The sequence below is a fragment of the Hyperolius riggenbachi genome, chromosome 7, assembly GCF_040937935.1.
Source record: "Hyperolius riggenbachi isolate aHypRig1 chromosome 7, aHypRig1.pri, whole genome shotgun sequence".
NCBI lineage: Eukaryota > Metazoa > Chordata > Amphibia > Anura > Hyperoliidae > Hyperolius > Hyperolius riggenbachi.
The window spans coordinates 171,356,688-171,381,036 of record NC_090652.1 but is presented as its reverse complement, the minus strand read 5'-3'; the positions used below and the strand labels follow the sequence as shown (position 1 = coordinate 171,381,036).

Below are 24,349 nucleotides of genomic sequence, written 5' to 3'. Positions count from 1 at the left end.
TATTTATACTATCCTGGAATTTTAGCACCTCATGAAACATGACAGGGGGTCAAAATAGTCAGAGATGCTTGAAAATACGAAAATTCACTTTTGGCACCATAGTTTGTAAATGCTATAACTTTTACCCAATCCAATAAATATACACTGAAGGTTTTTTTTTTTATCAAAGACATGTAGCAGAATCACTTTCGCGCTCAAATGTATAGGAAATTTTACTTTATTTGAAAAATGTCAGGACAGAAAGTTAAAAAAAGTCATTGTTTTGACAAAATTCATGTCCTTTTTTGATGAATATAATAAATACTAAAACTCGCAGCAGCAATCAAATAGTACTAAAAGAAAGCTGTTTTAGTGACAAGGAGGTAAAATTCATTTAGGTGGTAGGTTGTATGACCGAGCAATAAACCGTGAAAGCTGCAGTGGTCTGAATGGAAAAAAAGGCTCTGGCGAAAAGACTGTGGTCCTCAAGTGGTTAATCATTTAGCTGTAACAACTCCATAAAATCAGTTGACATACATTGCTACATAATTGGCAGCTTGGTTGTTGCTGTGACAGTGCCACAGTCTTGCATAACTTTCTTATTTCTATAGCTTCAGGAACATTTCACAGGTTAAAGCTCGAACCAATCGCCACTCGCCTGATAGTTAAAAGCAACAATAACACATTCGATAGAAAGCTACACTTCTGAACATCCACGCATCTCCATTACTCAAACTTGCAGGAAATAACGAAAGTAACTACGCTGTAGCGGAAGTGACACAATCTTGCGCAGCCGGCGCAGTGTGGGCAGAACCCGGCAGTTACTTATTCAGCTATAAAGTTACCGTATTGCCAATCATTTTCGTCTATTTGACTCGCTCGCAAAGAAGTACACGCCCCAACGAGTGACGTTTCCTCTACCCAATCCTGACCTAGACAATAACCGTCTTGCAATGTTTGGGCAGGACCCAGTCAGCATGATTGGCAGCTAACACGCCCATGGACTGCGCAGAAGGCCATGGCGAAGCCATAGTAGGCAGAAACTAGTTCGAGTGGCAGCTAGCTTAACCAATAGCAGCTGAAGTTCGGCTGAAAGGCCCCGGGAGGAGGTCGGCTTTTCCTCGTCGTGTGGCGCGGCCGGCGGGAGAGGAGGGATTCCTGGTCTGCATCGACTTCGGAGCCGGGATAGCCTTAGCAATAGCAGGAGGCCACAGGGACTGCATTCAAGAACGTGTGATAGACAACTATATACCGGCCAGAAGTGGATCCACTTCTCTCTGCGCTGCGCAGTGGCGTCAGGCGCTTTGTCTGCATCCCAGGCGGGTGAGGCGGAGACACAAGTAGGAGGAGGGAGTGGGGGAGCGACCCCACAGGGTGGAGGTACGGGGCAGGTATGGGGTTGTGTACATTACAGTAAAAATGGGCATGTTTGAGAGCAGTGTTCTATCGCTCAACAAATAATAATGGTATAACTATTGTATTTCTCTAAAGGCGCCATGGGCAAGGAATTTAACGCAGGTCAAACGGAGTGTTTCTCACTACACCGCCTCCAACCCGTGTCTGCATGTGCGTTTCCATTAAAGACATCAGCAATGTATCGTTTGTATGCGTGCATTGCAGCTTACAGCAATGGATGGACTTCTCTTCAGGGCGGATATTGGTACTTCCTTGCGAGTAGACGCTGCAGTATTTCTATAAGTGCGGTTCTGCTGTTTACCTACCCTGCTCAGTCACAAAGGACATTCTTCCTACATGGAAGGTGTATGCGTCATAAGTAATGCAAGCCGGGTGTGTCTACCTGAGCAAGAGGCCTGATGTGCCGACACCGGCCTCTGCTTCTCTATGGGACAGAGTTCCGAACAAATGGTGCAACCTTATTTTAGGCTTACCCGTCTTCCTTCTGTACCATTGTGCATGCAGAATTGTGCTGTTATGGGCAGCAGACCAGGGAGCACATAGGATAATGCAGCTGCATTATAGATTGTCTTGTCATGTATACTGGCTTATCACGTGCATCATCCTCATCACCACCTAACACTTATAGTTTGTATGTGCCAGATGCAAGATACATTGATTTCCTTTGCCTTGTAAAATGTCACTTTGAAGCTCACCATTCATGTTACAATTTGAAATCCCCCTTTTTTTTTTTTTTTTCTTATTTAGTTTAAATGTTGGAGAGAATTGGCAATTAAAATATAACAGAAAACATGTCAAGTGTAAAACTAGCTTTACAATCTGATTTAATAAAAATGTACGATTTTTAACATCCTCCATCTGATTTTTCATATTAGCTCTGTTATGGCCCATATAATTATATAGAATTCATCAGGATGCTGTAACACAAGCGTTAATTTTAGAAAGGGGGTCTAAAATGCTGTCTGCTGGACTATGTACAGAAATTGTTTTATAGTACAGTTGATTTACACAAGAGATTATTAGGGATAGCCAATGGGATGAAAGAAAAAAATAAGTTGATGCTAACTTGTATGGTCATTTTATGCAAATGTTTGTAGCTAGAAATAGAACATGGAGCCTTTGATGTGTACATTTTCTAGCTTCATAAAATTTTGCCTTTCCTGCAAATTAACAAACTTGCATGTTCTCACAATATTTGTCCGCAACACCTGCACTGGTGAGTGTGCTGGGGTAATAAATGTAATGCTAAAAAAGGGAGAGGACAGAAAACCCTTACAAAAGCACCACTCAAGGCAAAAAATATCAATTTAGAAAAATCATAACAACTTTATTTCATAGATATCCGACATACCAACACAGCACAAACAGTTTAAAATTATCTGGAAAAAAAAAACAACGCACACACAGACACACTGATATCAATGATGACCTAGCCCGAATGTAAAAATCTGATCATGTAAACCTGCAACATATAATAATCATTAGTAATACAACCTTTATCCTAGGTAATTATATATCCCGTGAGGGGTTCAGATAATGAGCCCCATCATGGGTGAACCCGGGTTCAGTATGTACCTGTACAAGAGAGCTGTGCAAAAGAGCTATAAAGTGACTGTAAATAACAAGTACAAATTGATAAATCACTGACTTAAACATGAAAATACTTGTGAAAACATTAATCAACAATACATTATGTGCTCCAAAACCATGGATGTGCAAAAGGTATATCTGGGCTGTGAAGTCGGTAAAAATAATCTTCAAACTCAGTTTATGAAACTGACTCCAACTCTGGGTATCCAAAATGGCTCAGACTCCGACTCCTTAGTCTAATACTTACCAGGGCTGTGGATTTTGTGCAAAATCATCCGACTCCTCAGTTTATGAAATCACCGACTCCGGGTACCCAAAATTTCTCCGACTCCACAGCCCTGATAAATATTAAAGTGCAAACAGTGCTGTCAAAACCAGGGCTGTGGAGTCGGTAAAAAATTCTTCCGACACCGATGACTTCAGTTTCTGAAACTATGACTCTGACTCCGGGTACCCAAAATTGCTCAGACTCTGACTCCTTAGTCTAATACTTAACAGGGCTGTGGATTTTGTAAAAAAAAAAAAAAAAAAAAATCATGCGACTCCGACTCCTCAGTTTCTGAAATCACGACTCCGGGTGCCCAAATTTACTTCGACTCCAACTCCGACTTCACAGCCCTGATCATAAATGTCATTTACACAGTAGTAAGTCTAGTGAGAAAAGTCAGGAGCAGCCCATAAAGACTGTGCAATAACCGAGTGCAAAACAAAGGAGATACTTAGCCGGGTAGTAAGGTGCTGGAAATTGGCTAGGTCAGATGGAGGATCCATTTAACCACTTGCCGACCGCGCACTCATACCGCGCGTCGGCAAAGTGGCAGCTGCAGGACCAGCGACGCAGTTCTGCGGGCTAATTAATCAGGAAGCTCGCGCGAGCGGCTGCTTCCTGTCAATTCACGGAGGGGGGCTCCGTGAATAGCCTGCGGGCAGCCGATCGCGGCTCGCAGGCTAAATGTAAACACAAGCGGAAATAATCCGCTTTGTTTACATTCGTACAACGCTGCTAACAGTAGCAGCGTTGTATCAGATCAGCGATCCCCGGCCAATCAGCGGCCGGGGATTGCTGTCACATGACAGGCAGGAGCCTGTTAGAGGCTGCACAGGACAGATCCGTTCCTGTGCAGCCTCGGATCTCCGGGGGAGGAGAGGGAAGGGGGAATTTCGCCGTGGAGGGGGGCTTTGAGGTGCCCCCCGCAACACACAGGCAGGCAGGAGCGATCAGACCCCCCCCCCCCAGCACATCATCCCCCTAGTGGGGAAAAAAGGGGAGCAATCTGGTCGCTCTGCCTGCACCCTGATCTGTGCTGGGGGCTGCACAGCCCACCCAGCACAGATCAGCTAAAACAGCGCTGGTCCTTAAAGGGAACCTTAACTGAACGGCGGGTAAAGAGTTTCACTTACCTGGGGCTATTACCAGCCCCCTGCAGCAGTCCTGTGCCCTCGGCGCCGCTCTGGAGTCCTCTGGTCCCCTGCTGTCACTTAGTTTCGTTTTTGACGACTCGCCAGTCGCTGGCCGCCATGCGTATTATTGGACGCATTCACCAAGGCAATTAGCGCTATTGCGGACCGCAACGCGTACAAAAATATGCGTTGCCGCATATCTATGTGTGCGGAAGGCGACAACGCGTATTTTTGTACGCGTTGCGGTCCGCGATAGCGCTAATTGCATTGGTGAATGCGTCCAATAATACGCATGGCGGCCGGCAACTGGTGAGTCGTCAAAAACGAAACTAAGTGACAGCGGGGGACCAGAGGACTCCAGAGCGGCGCCAAGGGCACAGGACTGCTGCAGGGGGCTGGTAATAGCCCCAGGTAAGTGAAACTCTTTACCCCCCGTTCAGTTAAGGTTCCCTTTAAGGGGGGGTAAAGATTGGGTCCTCAAGTGGTTAAAATAGGTCTCACATGCTCCGTGGACGTCACCCCGCTTTAAAAGGAGAGGTGACTATCCTCCTCACTACCAGGCTAAGTATTTCCTTTGTTTTGCACTCGATTATTGCACCGTCTATATATGGGCTGCTCCTGACTTTTCTCACTAGACTTACTACTGTGCAAATGACAGTTTAGATAGCACTCTTTTCACTTTAATATTTATTTATGCACATCCATGGTTTTGGAGCACATAATGTATTGTTGATGCTTTCACAAGTGTTTTCAGGTTTAAAGAGGAACTCCAGTGAAAATAATGTAATAAAAAAGGGCTTCATTTTACAATAATTATGTATAAATGATTTAGTCAGTGTTTGCCCATTGTAAAATCCCTGATTTACATTCTGACATTTATCACATGGTGACCTTTTTACTGCTGGCAGGTGATGTAGCTGCTGCTTGCTGTTTTAGCAGTTGGAAACAGCTGTAAACAGCTATTTCCCTCAATGCAACAAGTGCACACACAGGAAACTGCCAGGAGTACATTGGTCCTCAGAGTTTCTTGTGGAAGGGGTTTCACCACAATATCAGCCATACAGAGCCCCCTGATGATCAGTTTGTGAAGAGGAATATATTTCTCATGTAAAAGGGGTATCAGCTACCGAACGGGATGAAGTTCAGTTCTTGGTCACGGTTTCTCTTTAACCTCCTTGCTGGTCGAATTCCCGCCGGCAAGGAGACAGCGGAGCACTTTTTTTTTTTCTTCTTCTTCAAATCATGTAGCGAGCTCAGGGCTCGCTACATGATAGCCGCTTTGAAAGCATCCCCCCAACCACTCCGATCGCCTTCGGCGATCAGAGAAAGCAGGAAATCCCGTTCAGAACGGGATTTCCTGCAGGGCTTCCCCGGTCGCCATGGCGACGGGGCGGGATGACGTCATGGACGTCATATGGAATCCACCTCTCAGCGCTGCCTGGCACTGATTGGCCAGGCTGCGCAGGGGTCGGGGGGGGGGGGGGTGGCGCGCCGGGTAGCGGCTGCGATCGCGTACTACATGCAGCTAGCAAGTGCTAGCTGCATGTAGGAAAAAAAATTTATGCAAAACGGCCCAGCGGGGCTTGAGAAAACCTCCTGCGCAGGTTACCCCAAGCTGAGTTCGGGATAACCGGCAAAGAGGTTGGTCTCGGGGGAAAATGAGTTGAACTTACCCGGGGCTTCTAATGGTCCCCTGCAGACATCCTGTGCCCGTGCCACCACTCACCGATGCTCCGGCCCCGCCTCCAGTTCCCTTCTGGAATTTCAGACTTTAAAGTCTGAAAACCACTGCGCCTGCGTTGCCGTGTCCTCGCTCCCGCTGATGTCAGCAGGAGCGTACTGCGCAGGCACAGACCATACTGGGCTTGTGCTATACACTCCTGGTGACATCAGCGGGATCGAGGACACGGCAACACAGGCGCATGGGTTTTCAAACTTTAAAGTCTGTAATTCCAGAATTGAACCGGAGGTGGGGCTGGAGCATCGGTGAGTGGTGGCAGGGGACCATTAGAAGCCCCGGGTAAGTTCAACTCATTTTCCCCCGAGACCCCTACAGTATTCCTTTAACCTCTTTGCTGGTTATCCCGAACTCAGCTTGGGGTAACCTGCGCAGGAGGATTTCTCAAGCCCTGCGGGGCTTGAGAAATCCTCCTGCGCAGGTTACCCCAAGCTGAGTTCGGGATAACCGGCAAAGAGGTTAAGGGAATACTGTAGGGGTCTCGGGGGAAAATGAGTTGAACTTACCCGGGGCTTCTAATGGTCCCCTGCAGACATCCTGTGCCCGTGCCACCACTCACCGATGCTCCAGCCCCGCCTCCGGTTCAATTCTGGAATTTCAGACTTTAAAGTTTGAAAACCCATGCGCCTGTGTTGCCGTGTCCTCGATCCCGCTGATGTCACCAGGAGTGTATAGCACAAGCCCAGTTTAAAGTCTGAAATTCCAGAAGGGAACTGGAGGCGGGGCCGGAGCATTGGTGAGTGGCGGCGTGGGCACAGGATGTCTGCGGGGGACCATTAGAAGTCCTGGGTAAGTTTAACTCATTTTCCCCGACCCCCCCCCCCCCCCTCCCTACAGTGTTCCTTTAAGTGAGCGATTTATCAATTTGTACTTGTTATTTACAGTCACTTTATAGCTCTTTTGCACAGATACATACTGAACCCGGGTTCACACATGATGGGGCTCATTATCTAAACCCCTCACAGGATATATTACCTAGAATAAAGGTTGTATTACTAATGACTATCTTACAGGTTTACATGATCATATTATTACATTCTGTCTAGGTCATTATTGATATCAGTGTGTCTGTGTGTGTTTTTTAGATGATTTGAACCCTCCTGGCGGTCTATTAAAAACCGCCAGGGGGCAGCGCAGCGGGGTTTTTTTTTTTTTAATCATGTAGCGAGTCTAGAGCGGCATCCACCCACCGGCTCCGATCAGGAAATCCCGTTCAAAGAACGGGATTTCCTGGAGTGCTTTTCCCGTCGCGTGATGTCATCGGGAGTCCCGATCCACCCCTCAGCGCTGATAGGCCAGTCTGCGCTAGGGGTCTGGGGGGGGGGGGGGGCGCGCAGCGGGTAGTGGCGAATCGGTGCGGCGGTGATCGGTGTGCACATGTAGCTAGCAAAGTGCTAGCTGCGTGTAGCAAAAAAAAAAAATTATGCAAATCGGCCCAGCAGGGCCTGAGAAATCCTCCTGCGCGGGGTTACCACCAGGAGGGTTAAACTGTTTGTGCTGTGTTGGTATGTTGGATATCTAGGAAATAAAGTTATGATTTTTCTAAATTGATATTTTTGTCTTGAGTGGTTTTTTTTTTTTTTTTTTTTTTTTTAAGGGGTTTCTGTCCTCTCCCTTTTTTTTTTGTGCAAACTTGCATGTTCTATTGCAGTTTAGGGTGAAACAGAAACTTTACAGCAAGCTAATTAGATATAGAATTAACCAACATCTGATTAACTCTGAATCTGGTTCAGTACCCATTCAGTATGTTAAAGAAGTAAAAAAAAATTGGATCGGCAAACTTAACATCGAGTCCCAACCTTCTGCCTTTTTCTGGAAAGGACCACAAAATGCCGTGTGCACAGATGCAATGAAAGCCTATGAGAACCGATAGTGTTCTTTCTCAATAGGCTGGTTGCCGCATGCAAAAAAGCAAAACTCCTCCACTTGGTCCTGAAGCTGGTAAACGGTTTCAAAAGACCAATGGAAATCCTCAGTAACAGGGCGGGTTCTCATTTGATTATGGTGGACCAATGAAAATACTCCCCGCTGTTAGCGAGAATTGGTGTATTGTAAACCAATACTCCTTCCGGCCTTACTGTCTGTACAGGCTATTCACTGGACTGAGCGGCTGTGAAGTGGACGGAGTGGATGTAAAGCAGCAGATAATGTGAATGAGGGCATGGACATGTGATGGAGCAGATTGCTTCCTAAAAGCAGATACACTTTTACCATGCTGTTTGTACCCGCTCAAGTGGGAACAGAGTCAGGATCCTACTTTTAACTATTGGATCCGCTTGTATTGAGTGGAGGTGTAGAAAACGTACTGAACAGGTATGTTTACCACACAAGTGGGAACCAAGGTTGAGGCTGGTTTCACAATGGGACGTTAAAGTCCCACGTTACAGCAGCCAGTAACGCAGCCTAACTCACAGCACTGTAAAATCAATTGTGCTGTTCACAGTGCCGATGTTGCGTTACATAGTAACGCAGCACGTTTAAACAAAGTGCTGAATGCTGTACGTTATACTGGGCTAAGCAGCGTTAGACTGCTTGCACATGCCCAGTAATGTTGGAGGAGGACTCAGCAGCCAGCCACATGGCTAATTAATATTCACTGCACTGTAGAGACTCATGGTAGGACTGTAGTGTTGTCCGGATCATGAACGAATCGTTCATTTGATCCGGATCTTTTTTGTGAGTCGAATTATCCGGATCATCACAATGAAAGTTCTTGTCCAAGTAGAATTTACATTTTGGTTTAATTATTTGTATATTAATACCTCACACAATTGTGTTCTGAAGCAAGTCATCCAGGCACCATTTACCTGCAGCTAGACGTAAAGGTAGACTTATTCATTTTCTGTTTAAATTCCAGGCAGTTTACCCTGATTGAATCTGCCAAAAATGTATTGCTCAAACGTCCACTTTTTTTTTTAACTAGAATCGATCGGACAGAGTAGAAAACTTCTGTTGATGTTCCTGTGGCAGGAACGGTGGACGATTGATAGGCCATGGTTTTATCGCATCGTGCAGTGTTGTGGTTGAATCAGAGATGGATTGATCATTTTGCTACGTTGGGTGGCAATCTAGAAGTTTATGGCTAGCTTAAAGAGGAACTCCAGTGAAAATATCATAAAGTGCTTCATTTTTTTCAATAATTATGAATAAATGATTCAGTGTTTGGCCATTGTAAAATCTTTCCTCTCCCTGATTTACATTCTGACATTTATCACATGGTGACATTTTTACTGCTGGAAGTTCACTGGAAGGAGCTTGCTTTTTTGGCAGTTGGAAACAGCTGTAAACAGCTGTTATTTCCCACAATGCAACAAGGCTCCCACAGTGTGGGAGGGGTTTCACCACAATATCAGCCATTCAGAGCCCCCTGATGATCCTTTTGTAAAAAAGGAAAAGATTTCTCATGGGAAAGTGGGTATCTTCTACTGATTGAGATTAAGTTCAATTCTTGGTTAGGTTTTCTCTGTAACTGCATATTTTCTATTGAAAATTGTTGCATGGCAGATTATTAAATGACCCAGTAAATTCCTCCCCCATTTTTTTTTCCTTGTAGCATTTGTTTAGGGACCAACTTTCTTTAAACACTGCCATGTTTATTCAATACTAGTTACCTGGAAGTCTTGTTGATCTCCTGGCATACATAGTGTCTGAGTCATAACCCTGGAACAAGCATATGGCTAGTCCAGTAAAAGCTGAGTCAGAGTACCTGATATGCATATGCTTGTTCAGGGTCTATGGCTAAAAGTATTAAGGGACAAGATCAGCAGTACAGCCAGGCAAATGGTATGATTTAAAAGTGAATATGGCAGCCTCCATATTATTCTCACCTCAGGTTCCCTTTATACTAGAGCTCAGAAGAAGTCGGGTGCCAGCGGTATTAAGGCACTTGGTCATCTTGGTGGTTAAGGTTTTTCTAATGCTGAAGTAGCAAATGATCTGTTTGAATGTGGGCACCATAAAGTATGTGCATGCATCCCACTTGTGCTCTGAATTTTTTTTTCTTGTATGCCTTCAATTCTGTTTTGTTTTTGCTTTTTTGTTTTTTAAATATAGTGGTTCTCTTGAACTGCCAGTCATTTCACTCTATTTGATTTATTTATTTATTTTAGACAACAAGGGGTGGCACAGTGATCCAAGTCATGTCGTCAGTACACAGGAAAGGATTTGGAGTATAAGAAAGGTACCTGTTAACTTCTTGTAGCACATTCAGAAGTTCAGAATGATGAGGGGATACATCTCAGGGTTTTCTCTGCCTGTTTCCATGGAGGACATTTCCTGTTCTCATTGGCCTGGTTACCAAGGCAGGATCAATCTTATTCATGGGAACACTGGCAAGATGAAAAAACTCAATGTTCAATCTGTGTAACCCAGTGCTAGTGACACAGCACTTTTATTTCCCAAAACAACTTTAAAAAGTAGACCTTTATAAGACTTCAAATCTAGGCTCACAGTAGGCATTGTGTTCCGTGTAACAGCAGGAACACATCTGATCAGGAAAGAGGGAAGCGCGTTGCATACAGTCAATGAAAAGTATGCTTCGCTGTAACTATTAATGTGCGTGGTGTGAGGTAACTTACTGCCTGCAATGCGTTATGATTCCACACGCAGTTATACCGCAACCTCACTGAATGCCACATTGGTGATGCATTGCAGTTTTGCAAGCTGCATTGCAAAGCGGCCGTTGCACCACTGTAAATGTAGCCCAAATTCCTAACCTTAAAGGACAACTGAGGCCAGGGAGATATAGGGGCTACCATATTTCTCTCCTTTTTAAGCAATACCAGTTTCCTGGCTATTTGCCTATAATTCTTTTAGCCATAGACCCTGAACAAGCATATTCAGATCAGGTGTTTCTGACATTGTCAGATCTGACCAGATTAGCTTGTTTCTGGTGTTGTTTAGACACTACTGCAGCCAAATAGATGAGCAGTTCTGCCAGTCTCCATATACTTCTCACTAGTTGTCCTATAAAATTGTCAGGTTTTTTTTTTAAATCCTTAAGGCTACATACATACTTGAAATAATGGTTATCCCAAATCTTATTCTTGATTATATTGTGCGGCTTTTTACTGTACACATTCTGTGTGCTGAGAAAACTGGAGTTCTGCTCTTTGGGGGGGAGAGGGGGATGATTGGGTGCAAGCTTCTGCCACCTGTGCTGTTAAATGGCAGTAGTGATCTGGTAGGGTTTTCAGTTGCGTATGAGCAGGCATTGGGAGGATTCCTGTATATACTTTGGAAAGGCGCTTGAAACAATCATGAACAATAGTTTCAGGTAACTAGCTGCAGCAAACTGTTTCCTCAATATTCCTTCAGAATGCTGGGTTGTAGCTATTGAATGAAAAAAAGATTCTGACTCGTGCTTCATTTCTTATTTGACACTATTTATAAATCGCCTTCATTGAGTGTCATTTCTCAGATGTTTTTATGAAAATAAATAAACTTGATGCTAAGCGGTTCTCCATGGTGTTCCCTACAAGTTGTGAAGAATGATAAATTCAGGTAGTTGAAGTAGTCTCTAGGAGTACAACAGTCTCCAGCTTGAGAAGTACTGAAGATCGAATAAACTACACAAATTAACATTCCAGATTTTTTTTCACACTTGTTTCCTGCCTGTCCCACTAGGAGAGAGTTTTTCCCTGTCTTTCGATTCTTGATACACAACAAGAAATATGCCTGCAGATTTTTAGAATCCAGCTTTACGGTTGTCATCAGAACTCCTCTAGATTTGGAGACGTGTAACCATTTTTGCTGAGGTGATGGCTAGTGCATCTTGCATTAGCCCAGGAAAAGTCTGCATTTCAAACCCATCCAATCCCGGTTATGAAAAATAAAATGAAAATAATAAAAGCGCAATAATGGGGTATATGTAATGCATGAATCTTTGTGCATTGCATATTATATAGCACCAATGCATTAAAAACGCAAATTGAAACTAAGGTTTGTGCCAACTTTCGCAAGGCTATAAAGAGGGAAAATAAGTTTCATATGAGCTGAAAACAAAAAAGGCATGAGAGGTTTTTACTCTGCTTTTTCCAGAACATAAATGTTTTTCCTGAAGTTATGCCTTGAAGAAAACCTGTTTTTAGCATACTGTATCGAGACTATAGATGGTCACCTGTAAATTCTGGCCATTTAACTGTGAAATTTATCACCACTTTAGATGTGATCTTTGTGTAAATTGTATACAATGCTCAGGGATGATTTTGGTTATTAAATATTTCAAATGAAAGCGTAGAAGACTCATGCTTACACATAACAAGGAGGTAAAACTGTTCTGCAAAAAGTGTGCCTCATTCTATTTAGGATTCTGTTCTTTTGTGCTGCTTTTAATTGAAGGCACTTACTACTGTTTGTTGCCTTCAGGGACCCTCTATTTTCCTGTACTGGTGGATGTTGACTGCGCAGGGAGTCGAATCCTCGTTGTAGGAGAGAGTGAACGCTGGTCATGTGCACATTCTGTCTGAACTGAACATGAGCAGTAAATGTGGTTTGTGCACATACACAATAAAAATGGTCACAGTTAACAACCTATGCATGCCCAATAAAAAGTGCTTGTGCATGGAAAAATAATTTAGAGTGTTTGTTTTCTTTTTACTGGGCATTTGAAGTTCATGAATTTGCACATGCCCTGTTCAAATATGTGGATGGCTTGCATATAAACAGTGGAAATTCTATTTACTTTAGAAAATAAAGCGTTGAGGGTACCGACTCTATCGAATGAGGATGTTCCATTTCTCATAGTAATTGTGAAGTCCCATACATAGAACATGATTTGCCCACTATAATTTTGTAATCGTTGAAGGATCTGGTGTAGAGCGTACAGGTACACATTATATTTTTTTCTCTTCAGTAAATAGACCCTTCCTTGGTCTATAGAATAGTAAACTCTCTTATTTTTAACATTTCCAAAGCTCTGCTGTACGCGTAATCTGATTATAAGTTATGAGTGTGGTTCTCAAGGCCATAACACACTACAGATGTTTTTAATAGGTTAGATTCTATTTGATAAAGGCATTGACAGATCAAATGAAGGCCTTCTCAATCAATGTTTATATTGGTAGATTATTAATTAGGAAAGGCTGTGTTTTATCTAATTGAGCTGGTGGAACAGTGTGCATTTGTTAGCACAGGATTGAATGGTGGATGATTGATTGCATTTGCTCTGTACTGCATTGGCCACTACGAGTTCGATCAAGAATGAAACGAAAAATTGCAGGTAAAATGTTGCAGAAACATAATTTTTTTTGTTTTTGAAGTCCAAATATATAACCTTGCTTCTGTAATGGACCATGGGTAACCATCTCCTCACCACAGTTGGGCTCCTTTCACACTGTGCATGTAGTGTTGTGATAAGAAGGCTACGGAGTTGATAAGTTGCATCGTGCGGTAGCACTGCGACTGTACAGTACAATGAAAGTTATGCTTTACTGCCACAGTAAGCTCGCACGTTGCCGTGTAAACGCACTTTAAGGTTGGTGTTAACCAGGCAGAGTGCGTTGCACTGCAATCAATGCTATAGCCCCATAGGAATATGATTGGTGATATTGGCCTCAATTCACTAAGATCATGCTAGAGATAATAAGGCAAGAGAAAACTTACCTCCACACGTGAGAGAGTTATCTTACCTCTTCATTCCTTAAGTTACCTCTCCTGTAGTTAATTTACCTCCTCTGTAGTTAATTTACCTCCTCTGTAGTTATTTTCACACGCAGCTAATTAACAGCCTGTCTTTAACTCTGGAGTTATTTTAAGGATTGGAGAGTTAATTTAAAAACAGAAGAGTTAACTTTAGGCATGCCTGAGGTAAAATGTTTCCTGAATACTACATGCCTTATCACCATGGTAACAACTCTAGAAGAGGTATTAAAGACAGGAGATAAGTTTAGTGAATTGAGGCCATTGTCTGCTGCAAAGCAGCTTTAGCATGCTGCTTCCTCTCAGAAAGTCAGTCGTGGTGTGTGCAATGACAGCCTATGTCGAGGGGTGTTGGGCCAATATGTACATTTTCCTAGTTGAGTCACTTTCCTCATGCGTTATCTATCCTTATCTTTATTTATTTATTTTTAACCTTTTTTCTTTTTATGACCTTACTGGCACCTAACAAACAAAGTACACAAATTAAGGCTAGAAAAGTAGGAATTCAATGAGGCACACATTTTGAGTGATCTAGTAGCCAAAATGTATTGTATAGAGCATGTGCAAAATAAATAAGTAGAGATAATGCATGTGAAAAGGTTTGTGAATCAACCCCCATGTCGCCAGTTTTACATTGTTGGCCCTTACCCCTATTATGGGCAGCATTTTTTTTTTGAAAATTGCTGTCGAGTTCATTATTCCTTAAAGGGCCACGCCGTCACTGAAGAATCCTCAGTTTCCCACCGCTGGTCACCTTCCAATTATTTGACTAACTAGACGAATGTCGCACATACTCTCTCGTGTCTGCTGGAGCTCACTGCGCAGGTGTAGTATGAGAAACTTCGTACTGCGCAGTAAGCTTCCAGAGATGGGAGCGAGGACGCGTGCGGCCATCACCGCGCAGCCATCACATTTGTCTAGGTTGACGAATAATTGGAAGGTGACCCACGATCCACGGTGAGGAACGGAGGATTCTTCAGTGACGGGGCGGGACAGGTTATCCACAGGGGGACGTTAGAAGCCCCAGGTAAGTTATGCTTTTTGTTTTATAGCCACAGAACCCCTTTAACCACTTCAGTGTTTTATTTCAGGGCTGTGGAGTCAGTACAAATATTATCAGACTCATCAGTTTATGAAATCACAGACTCAAACTCCGAATCCAGGTACCCAAAATGGCTTAGACTCCGACACCTCGACTCCTTAGTCTAATACCTACCAGGGCAGTGGATTTGGTACAAAAATCATCCAACTCAGACTCCTCAGTTTAGGAAACCCCGACTCCAGGTACCCAAAATTTCTCCGACTCCACAGCCCTGTTTTTGTTTTGTTTTTTTACCTTATGCATCCGAGCAATTTTCACATTTCAGCTGTCAACTTTCATTCGCCAATGACTTCATTATTTATCATACCTAAATGATCTATACCTTGTTCCCCCCCCCCCACACACACACAAATTAAGCTTTTTGTATGTGATAGATACAGATTTTTTTATATCTATATATCTCTCTCACAGCATGCAATTTTGGTTGCAAAAAGGGAGTATATTGTACAAAATGTGTAACAGGGACTACATAATCAGTCAGATGGACTATACCAGGCATGGGCAAACTTGGCCCTCCAGCTGTTGAGGAACTACAAGTCCCACAATGCATTGCAGGAGTCTGACAGCCACAGTCATGACTCATAAAGGCAAATGCATTGTGGGATTTGTAGTTCCTTAACAGCTGGAGAACCAAGTTTGCCCATGCCTGGACTATACAATCAAAATCGTGTGAATACAATATAGGGTACAGGTACATACTGTATATTCTGGCGTATGACTACTTTTTAACCCTTGAAAATCTTCTGAAAATTTGGAGGTCATCTTATACACCGGGTATCCATGATGCCGGGTGATACGCCCTATACTGTTATCGCCTCTCAGATCTCGCTGCTGAGGACTGTAGTGAAGCTGTGCAGGCTCACATGTGCGAGATCTGAGAGGCAGAGAAGGAGGTAAATAGTATGCAAGGGCGGGCCAGACGGGTGAAAAAGGCGTGTTTTATAGGCACAGCACAATCTATTCTTCCATACCGCTCTGATAAACAGGGAGACAGGGAGAGCTAACCAATCTAACCAGTCAATCCCCTGTATAGTGTTATATACGTGGTACCACATACAGTACAGAACCAGTACCTGTTCATACATATTACCAGTATATGATGCTTTTTAAATTTTTATTTGGTGTGCATTGGAAGAGTAGTAGTCTTATTGAGCGAGTATATCTCAAACTCTATATTTTAACTGGAAAAGTTGGGAGGTCGTCTTATACGCCGGAATATACGGTAAATACAGCAATGTCCACATTTAAATACAAACATATGCGAAGATCAGGAGAAAATCTTAACCTCTATATCTATAGAGATACAGTATATATGGGCAATCTGAGTCAAATGTCTATTTGTGGGCACATTGCATGTTAAAAAAAAAAAGTCCTTGGGATAATCAAATGCAAATAGTATGAGGCATATCAGATAGATCAACACAGCGTGGTGAAGGGGCAAACCCCGCCAAGAATAACCCAGACAGATGGCGTCGTTTTGAACAACAGTGTTCTTTCTCAATGGTTGCAAGCAGATGTGGCAAACTGAAGCAGTGATGGCGGTGGAGATATTTGAGGATAATACTTGGGGTCTGCCCCTTCACCACGCTGTGTTGAACTATCTGATATGCCTCATACTATTTGCATTTGATTATTACAAGGACTTAATTTTTTTTTTTTTTAACATGCAATGTGCCCACAAATGGACATTTGACTCAGATTGCCCATATATACTGTATCTCTATAGATATAGAGGTTAAGATTTTCTCCTGATCTTCGCATATGTTTGTATTTAAATGTGGACATTGCTGTTTTTATGTACCTGTACCCTATATTGTATTTTTTACACTATTTTGATAGTATAGTCCATCTTGACTGATTATGTAATCCGTGTTATACCGTTTGTACAATATACTCCCTTTTTGCAACCAAAATTGCATGGTGGGCGCATCTCATAGTGTGTGTGTGTGTGTGTATACATATACGTGTGTGTGTGTGTGTGTGTGTGTGTGTGTGTGTATAAATGTTATTTATGATGCAGCACCCAGAATCGTTTCTATTGATTACTATTGAATTCATAACTTTTAAATTTGAGGTGTGCATCCTCACTTTTCTTTTTCATAGATATAGATTGTTTATTCCCTGTACATTTTAAAGGGAAAATATGAAAAAGTACACTTTCTCCATTTCCTTCCACTATATTTTAAAATAATTTTCTTGTGGTTAGCATATTTTAAAATAATGCTACCATAGATAAAACCACATATTTTATTTGTCCTGGTGATTCCAACATTCAACTGATGCGCCTAGTGCAATGTATTATTTGGAAATAAAGGTGTACCTTAGCAATAACTGCAATCCATTATTTGAAAAAAAAATAACAGTAATATACCCCATGCCATACATGTTTAACCACTTCACCACTGAGGGTTTTTACCCCCTGAGCACCAGAGCAATTTTCACCTTTCAGCACTCCTTCCATTCATTTGTCTATAACTTTATCATTACTTATCACAGTGAAATGAACTATATCTTGTTTTTTCCGCCACCAATTAGGCTTTCTTTAGGTGGGACATTATGCCAAGAATTATTTTATTCTAAATGTGTTTTAATGGGAAAATAGGAAAAATGTGGGAAAAAAAATATTTTTCAGTTTTCGGCCATTATAGTTTTTAAATAATGCATGCTACTGTAATTAAAACCCATGAAATGTATTTGCCCTTTTGTCCCAGTTATAAAACCGTTTAAATTATGTCCCTATCACAATGTTTGGCGCCAATATTTTATTTGGAAATAAAGGTGCATTTTTTTCAGTTTTGCGTCCATCCCTAATTACAAGCCCATAGTTTATAAAGTAACAGTGTTATACCCTCTTGACATAAATATTTAAAAAGTTCAGTCCCTAAGGTAACTATTTATGTATTTTTTTTAATTGTAAATTTTTGAATTTTTTTTTTAATTACAAAAAAAAATGGGGCGTGTGGGAGGTAATGAGTTAATTTTTTGTGTAACACTCATTTATTTCTATGTGAAAAATGCTTAGGGTGTAGTTTTACTATTTGGCCACAAGATGGCAACAGTAACTTTTTGTGTATTGCGACCTGCGAGCGTCCTTCCAGACGCTCGCAGGAAGTAGGAGGCTGTGAGTATTTGTTTTTTCTCACAATGTTCGCGCTGCCCATCGGAGAGCAACGGATCATTGTGGGGCTTAGATCAACGAACGGGAATGGATTTTCCCGTTCATTGATTTACGGGCGAGCGGGCAGCGGCATGTTTACTAGCGGCGGGGGGCGTGTTTACGAGCGGGAGCGCGGACAGCGGCGGGAACGCGGAAAGTACGGATTTCTCCGTCCCTGAGGGTTAAAGGATGGAAAAAGGGACGGAGAAATTCGTACGGGCGGGGGTAAAGTGGTTAAAAGGAACCTAAACTGAGAAGTATATGAATGTTTCCTTTTAAACAATACCAGTTTACTGACTTTCCTGTTGATCAGTTTGCTGCAGTAGTATCTGGATCTCACACCTGAAAAAGGCATGCAGCTAATCCAGTCTGACTTCAGTCAGAGCACCTGATCTGCATGCTTGTTGAGGGGCTATGGCTAAAAGTATTAGAAACACAGGATCAGCAGGAGAGTCAGGCAACTGGTATTTGAAAAGGAAAAATCCATATCCTTCTCAGTTTAGGTTCCCTTTAAAAAGCCCTAAGATAACAATTCATGTATTACAAGTTGTTTATTGTGGTACAGAATATATGAAAATAAACATTTTGTTTTGGATTGTTAGTTTGTCACTAAAAAGAATTGATGATATAGGCCTCAGCACTAAAACACCCAAAAATGTATTTTACAATTTATCATCCTACCTAATAAAACCCATTTGTCTCTGCGTCCCGTGTGTGTGTGTGTGTGTGTGTGTGTGTGTGTGTGTGTGTGTGTGTGTGTGTGTGTGTGTGTGTGTCACTGCGTCTGCGCTACTGCGCATGTGCTGCAGGGACAGCCTCGGACAAGAGCAGGATAGTTAGGGGGCTGGGTGAATGTGTGCTGCCCACGCGGCGGGCGGTCGTGTGCGCACCTGTGCTGACAGGTGGCGGCGGTGACAGACCTAGCCCGTTTTTTAAAAGGGCTAAGGTCACTAGTGGTTTAAATAATACGACATATGTCTCAGTTGATGGATAGTTGGGCATCTAGCAGGCCACTAACTATGAAGTGTGCATGTGGCTTTGTCCAGGCAAAAAAAAAATTCTCAAAGTATTCTAGTGCTATACCTTGTTTGCATAGCACCCGAAGAGTCTGGACAGCAGAAAAAGGCCACACGTCACCATTATTGAAAGCTAACAACCAGGGCTATTCAAGAGCGTATGTTTTTGTAAGCTACCAACTCGTGTAGTTTGCTGAAACTTCTCCAAGTTGGATCATCATTTTGAAAATTACGTTTTTTTGAATGATGGCTTGAGTTTGTCCCTACCTATTTTTTATGACTGGGTACAAGCTACACTTAACATTTATTTTACACCTCATTATGATTAAAATGAGGTCGCATACATAATTTTAAAAACTGGAAAATCACCAATTTTCTATTACTGTTATTTTGGTCCTATTACCATTTTGCACCCATTTTTCCTCTTGGTGCATTATAGATGCACCCTATTTATGCCTAGCCCTCCCACACAGACACCTAACTCTAATCCTTCCCAATCTATACCCAACACTAATGGGTGCCGCCATAGGCGCCTATGTAGTCTGCCACTAATAGCGGCTAGAACAGTAAATTTGGGTGCTGGAGTCCCAGGACCGACTACCTATTATTGCTATTTTAGATTTATAGTGGCTATATTTAAAACAGCAATTTCTATAGTGGGTGGTCCAGTTGGCAAGATTTTTTTTTTTTCTTTTTTCATTGGGAGACTTTGGCCCCAAATGTACAATTCTAGGCGATATTAGTGGTGTTTTACATGAGTGCCTATGGCATCACCCAAATTTATCAGCGCGCACTACGCCTATATTTGTGACCCCACAGATCTGAGGTAATAGAACTGCTGTGAGAGAGGCACAGTTGGGGAGAAGCCACACTTGTGTCTGTGGAAAACATCAGCGTTTTCCCATGGCCAATTTTTGCATCCTTTGCGTATTGTTGCGCACCATAGACTGCCAGCACCTGCTACTAGTCAATGGGAATAGTATGCGCTTTGTGATTTCTTGCAGCGGGGAATCCGTTTTTGTTACTTGCATGTTTTGTGCCCGTAAAAGAAATGTATGTGTCGCCATTGAAAAGCATTATATGCTATTGCGCAAAAGCGCATCGCTTTTCAACAAAGCTTTACTATTTATTGTTACTACTGTTTATGATGACTGTTGCTGGCTATAACAGTCATCATTCAAATATACGCTAAGTACCCATGTGAAGATGGATCATGGATCAGAGACGACTAGCAATTGTTTCTCAATCTATCTTCACTACTGTAGTAATGACGGTGCAAGTGGTTGCGGTAATATTATCACGGCGGGCAATGGAGATCTGAAATCTGTCGCTCCGTGATCCATCATGCTGTTTGCAAGCACCCCACAAAACTAAACATCGTTTGACAAATTTTCATTAAACCGTATTGCACAATATTGAGAAAACAGTCGTTCGGTGTGAAAAGTTGGCACAAACGTTGCGAAGTGGGTACGGAACTTTAAGCACACTGGTTCAGAGCCCTTATGATCACTTGCACCAATCACTAGTTGTGTGTTTTTTATTTTGTTAATAGTCACTATTGTAAGCAGTAGGGGCTCTTTTCCACTATGAAATGCAATCGCGATCCGATCGCGATCACAATCGCGTTTCAATTTCCACCATGCGATTGCGATTGAGTTACTATACTCATTATAGTCGAGCTCAATCGCATGCAAAACGCGGCAGGACAACGATTGCGCTTTGACCAAAATCGCATCGCAATCGGATCGCACTAATGGAAATTGCTGCTGCAGTTTCCATTAGTTTAATGTACCTTGCGATTTGCGATCAGAAGCAAATTGCAAATCGCAGGCTAGTGGAAAAAGGCCCTATTAGTGATTATTGAGGGACTGGAAGGACACTAATCCCTTGGACCAATTACTGTAGTCACAGGAGTCAAGGGATCACACAACCTCTTTGGCTAATCAGTGGTGCAGAACTGGAATCGCATGCACGCCAGAGCATTACAGGAAGTAATGTACTTCCCGTGTAGTCTACATTGATCAGTTACTCGTAATGGTGAGCACTGTGGCTTAATGGGGCACTGATTGGGTAGAGGGACCATATGTTCCCTTGCACTAATCGCTGCTGCTGTGGACACGCTCGGACATTTTCTGCGGGGGGCCGGGAGGGTGATCTCCCTACGTCCAGGAGGCATTAGCGACCTCCTCCTTTGGACGTAGGACTAATGTCCAAAAGGTATAAGTGGTTAATGCTAGTTCTGTAGTTTTCCTAATTCTTGTGATAAGGCAGTATTTGTGTGTCCCATGAGAATTATTTAATTCTTGTGGTAATTTAAATGTTAGGCATAGCAACAATGTTGGAGAAAAGTGTGTCTTATAGTCACCAAAAATATGGTAATTACCATCTACCAATGCTTGCTTCCACAGCAGCACCTCTGGCTGAACAGAGCCAGATGCTTTGCAATTTTAGTAATAGAGATTGTCTGTGTGATGCAGATATTATGAAGATTGAAAATTGGCAAACAAAATACTGGAGCTTTAAAACCTTTGCATTAATTTGAAATTTCCATCTGATTGACCATCCATAGTGTTGAGTACCTTATGTAGTAAGGCATAATGAATGCCACTTTGGGATTCAGTGGTTGGGAGAGACTGTTGATGTAAGGCAGAACTGCAGCGTGCCATCCAGAATCGTACTAGCAAGTGATTCGGATAGCATGCTGGTGTCTGAGTAAGGCCTAGTGCACACCGTGCGGTTTTTGGTGCGATCCGCCGGCCGCATCCGCCTGGAAAAACGCTTGGCTAGTGTATTGCAATGGGATGGTGCACACCGGCGGTTTGAGGTTTTTGCCAAGCCGCAAACGCGCCTCCTGCTGCGCGTTTGCGGTTTGCTAAAAAACCTCAAACCGCCGGTGTGCACCACACATTCAAATACAATAGCCAAGCGTTTTCACTGGCTGATGCGGCTGGTGGATCGCATACAAAATCCGCTTGGTGTGCACCCGGCCAAATATCTGTTCTCTGCTCCCAAAACCGCTAGCGTTTTGACGATCTGCTAGCGGTTTTGGTGTGCACTGGGCCTTAGGCAGAGTTTCCCCGTCCAGCTCGGATGCGGGGAAACTGTATATTTGACTATACTGCGTACAAGCCCTAAGTATGGTGATCTGGAGACCTATGTGTTGCAACAGAAGAGTTAAATTATACAGTAAGTGCAGATGGCTCTTAGTGAAAAGGGTGCAATAATGTTGTTATGGTGGCCACAAATGTAGCAATCTGGTAATATGGTTTTTGGGCAACTTTGTTGCAATTATGAAAACACTCTTAAAGGAGTCATCAGGCAAAAAACGGTCTCCCCGCTCTACTTACCTGGGGCTTCCTCCAGCCCCTTGCAGCTGACATGTCCCACGCCGCAGCTCTGCGTTCAGCCTCCAGCCTGGGGTCCCTGCCAGTGCAGAGGCCGGTCCTCCAGTGCGCCTGCGCAGCTGTTAATCAAACCCACATTGTATGCGGTGTACTATGCACTTGCGCATTACACCGCGGACAACATGCTCTTGATTGACAGTGGCGCAGTAGAGACTACCTTGAGGTCGCCCTCTGCACTCGCGGGAACCCTGAGCCCTAGGCCAAACGCGGAGTTGCGGCGTGGGACATGTCAGCTGCAAGGGCCTGGAGGAGAGTAGAGCTGGGGGAGGGGTGTAAGTGGGGGACCGGTTTTTGCCTGATGACTCCTTTAAGGGTTCCTTCACATTACATAACCTTATGATCTGTGATGTGCCATCGGGATGTTGCGGTGCGGTGGTAGTTCTAATTCACCCGATGGGAAAACGCCAGCTCTGGACGATTAAAAGCTCCCGGCTGCCTCATACCGAAACGTCCCGAAACACAGCATTAGAAATCTGCTCTGGTGTGAAAGAGCGCTAAGCCATCTGTTTTGATTGAATTCCATCTTTTTCAGCTTCCCAGCACATAGTTTTATATTAAGTTGAACGTGATTGGAGACTCTCTCTGTCACAGTCAGTCCATTTTATTCTTTTAAAGGTATTGCTTCTTACTGCTCTGGAATTGAAGAATGAAACTTATTAATCAAATTTTAAACATGTTGGCACATTAAAAAGTTTACTACCAATAAATAGAAGAACACTAGTGCTAACACCTTGTATGAAATAAAAGCTTCTGGAAACCACATGCTCTTGATGTGCACTAAGGCCTGGAACACACCAGAGGAGTTTTTCTGAGCGTTTTGAGTTTTTAAATCTGCTAAGGTTATCCTATGTGTCTGTGCACACTGGAGCAATGAGGTTTTGTAAAAAACCCCATAGCATTACATTGGGAAGAGGTTTTGAAACCTCTAAAAGCTCTTCCCAATGTAATGCTATGGGGTTTTTTACAAAACCTCATTCCTCCAGTGTGCACAGACACATAGGATAACATTAGCAGCAGATTTAAAAACTCAAAACGCTCAGAAAAACTCCTCTGGTGTGTTTCAGGCCTAACAGTTCAATTCTGTATTCGTGCGCTCTGGGTTACACAAGCACCTGGGTGTCTCAACACTTCCAACAGTGGCTGTTACTGATGCTGGCACAGTGGCAGCTGTTAATCTGCTGCTAAAAATATAAGGTAGTTCCACCAATAAAGCAATTATACTTTTAATTGGTTTCACACATAACACATTTGGGTCTAAAGACTATAAACCCAAAAATGAAAAAAAAAAAAAACCAGTATGCAAAATCACTAGTAAAAGAATGCTGCAAAGCATTCAGAGAGAACGTAGGATTCTTTTAGGGCTTGTTCACACTAGGGGCGTTTTTGAGATTTATTTAAGCGCTGCCAATTTTCAAAATCTCCCTGAAAGCAATTGTGCAATGATTCTCTATGAGAAAGTTCACATCTGAGCGGTTTGTTTCCCATCCGCTCAGATAAGCGGTGCATGGGCCATTTTTGAGGCGATTCCGCCTCAATGGAAGATATAGGGAAAAACGCTCACAATCGCTTTGTGCAGTGATTGCGTGAACGTTTGTAAGAATAAATACATTGGCCTCAATTCACTAAGCTTAACTCCTGTCTTTAATAACTACTGAGCTGCTTTACAGTTATCACCATGGTGATATAATTGTGATAACTGTAAAACAGCTCAGAAGAGTTATTAAAGAGGAGCTGTCAGCCATACTATGCCAGGATAAACACACACACATATAAGTAGATAAATACTAGCTCTACTTACATGACAGATGTATTGCACTGTCCACGATTTCATTTCAGTGAATTTTATAAAACAAAAATACGGAAATGCAGAGAATTCTGTTCCCTGGCAGGGGCCATCTTTAGTCCCTC

The 24,349-nt window shown here is 42.9% G+C and overlaps 1 protein-coding gene across 12 annotated transcripts in view; it reads left to right on the top strand.

Annotated features, from left to right (window-relative positions):
- The first annotated feature begins 893 nt into the window (after positions 1–893).
- The window catches only part of LOC137524716 (ubiquitin carboxyl-terminal hydrolase 22-A), a 207,824-nt gene continuing 184,368 nt past the window's right edge, over positions 894–24,349 (top strand). For 2 of the 12 annotated variants that reach the window (XM_068244895.1, XM_068244886.1), the window contains exons 1-2: positions 894–1,302; positions 10,234–10,304. The gene's annotated coding sequence lies outside the window, so the exon portion shown is untranslated. Of the gene's footprint in view, positions 1,371–1,470; positions 1,640–10,233; positions 10,305–24,349 lie in introns of all 12 variants that reach the window. The other 10 variants (XM_068244893.1, XM_068244885.1, XM_068244896.1 and 7 more) reach the window with 7 other exon arrangements.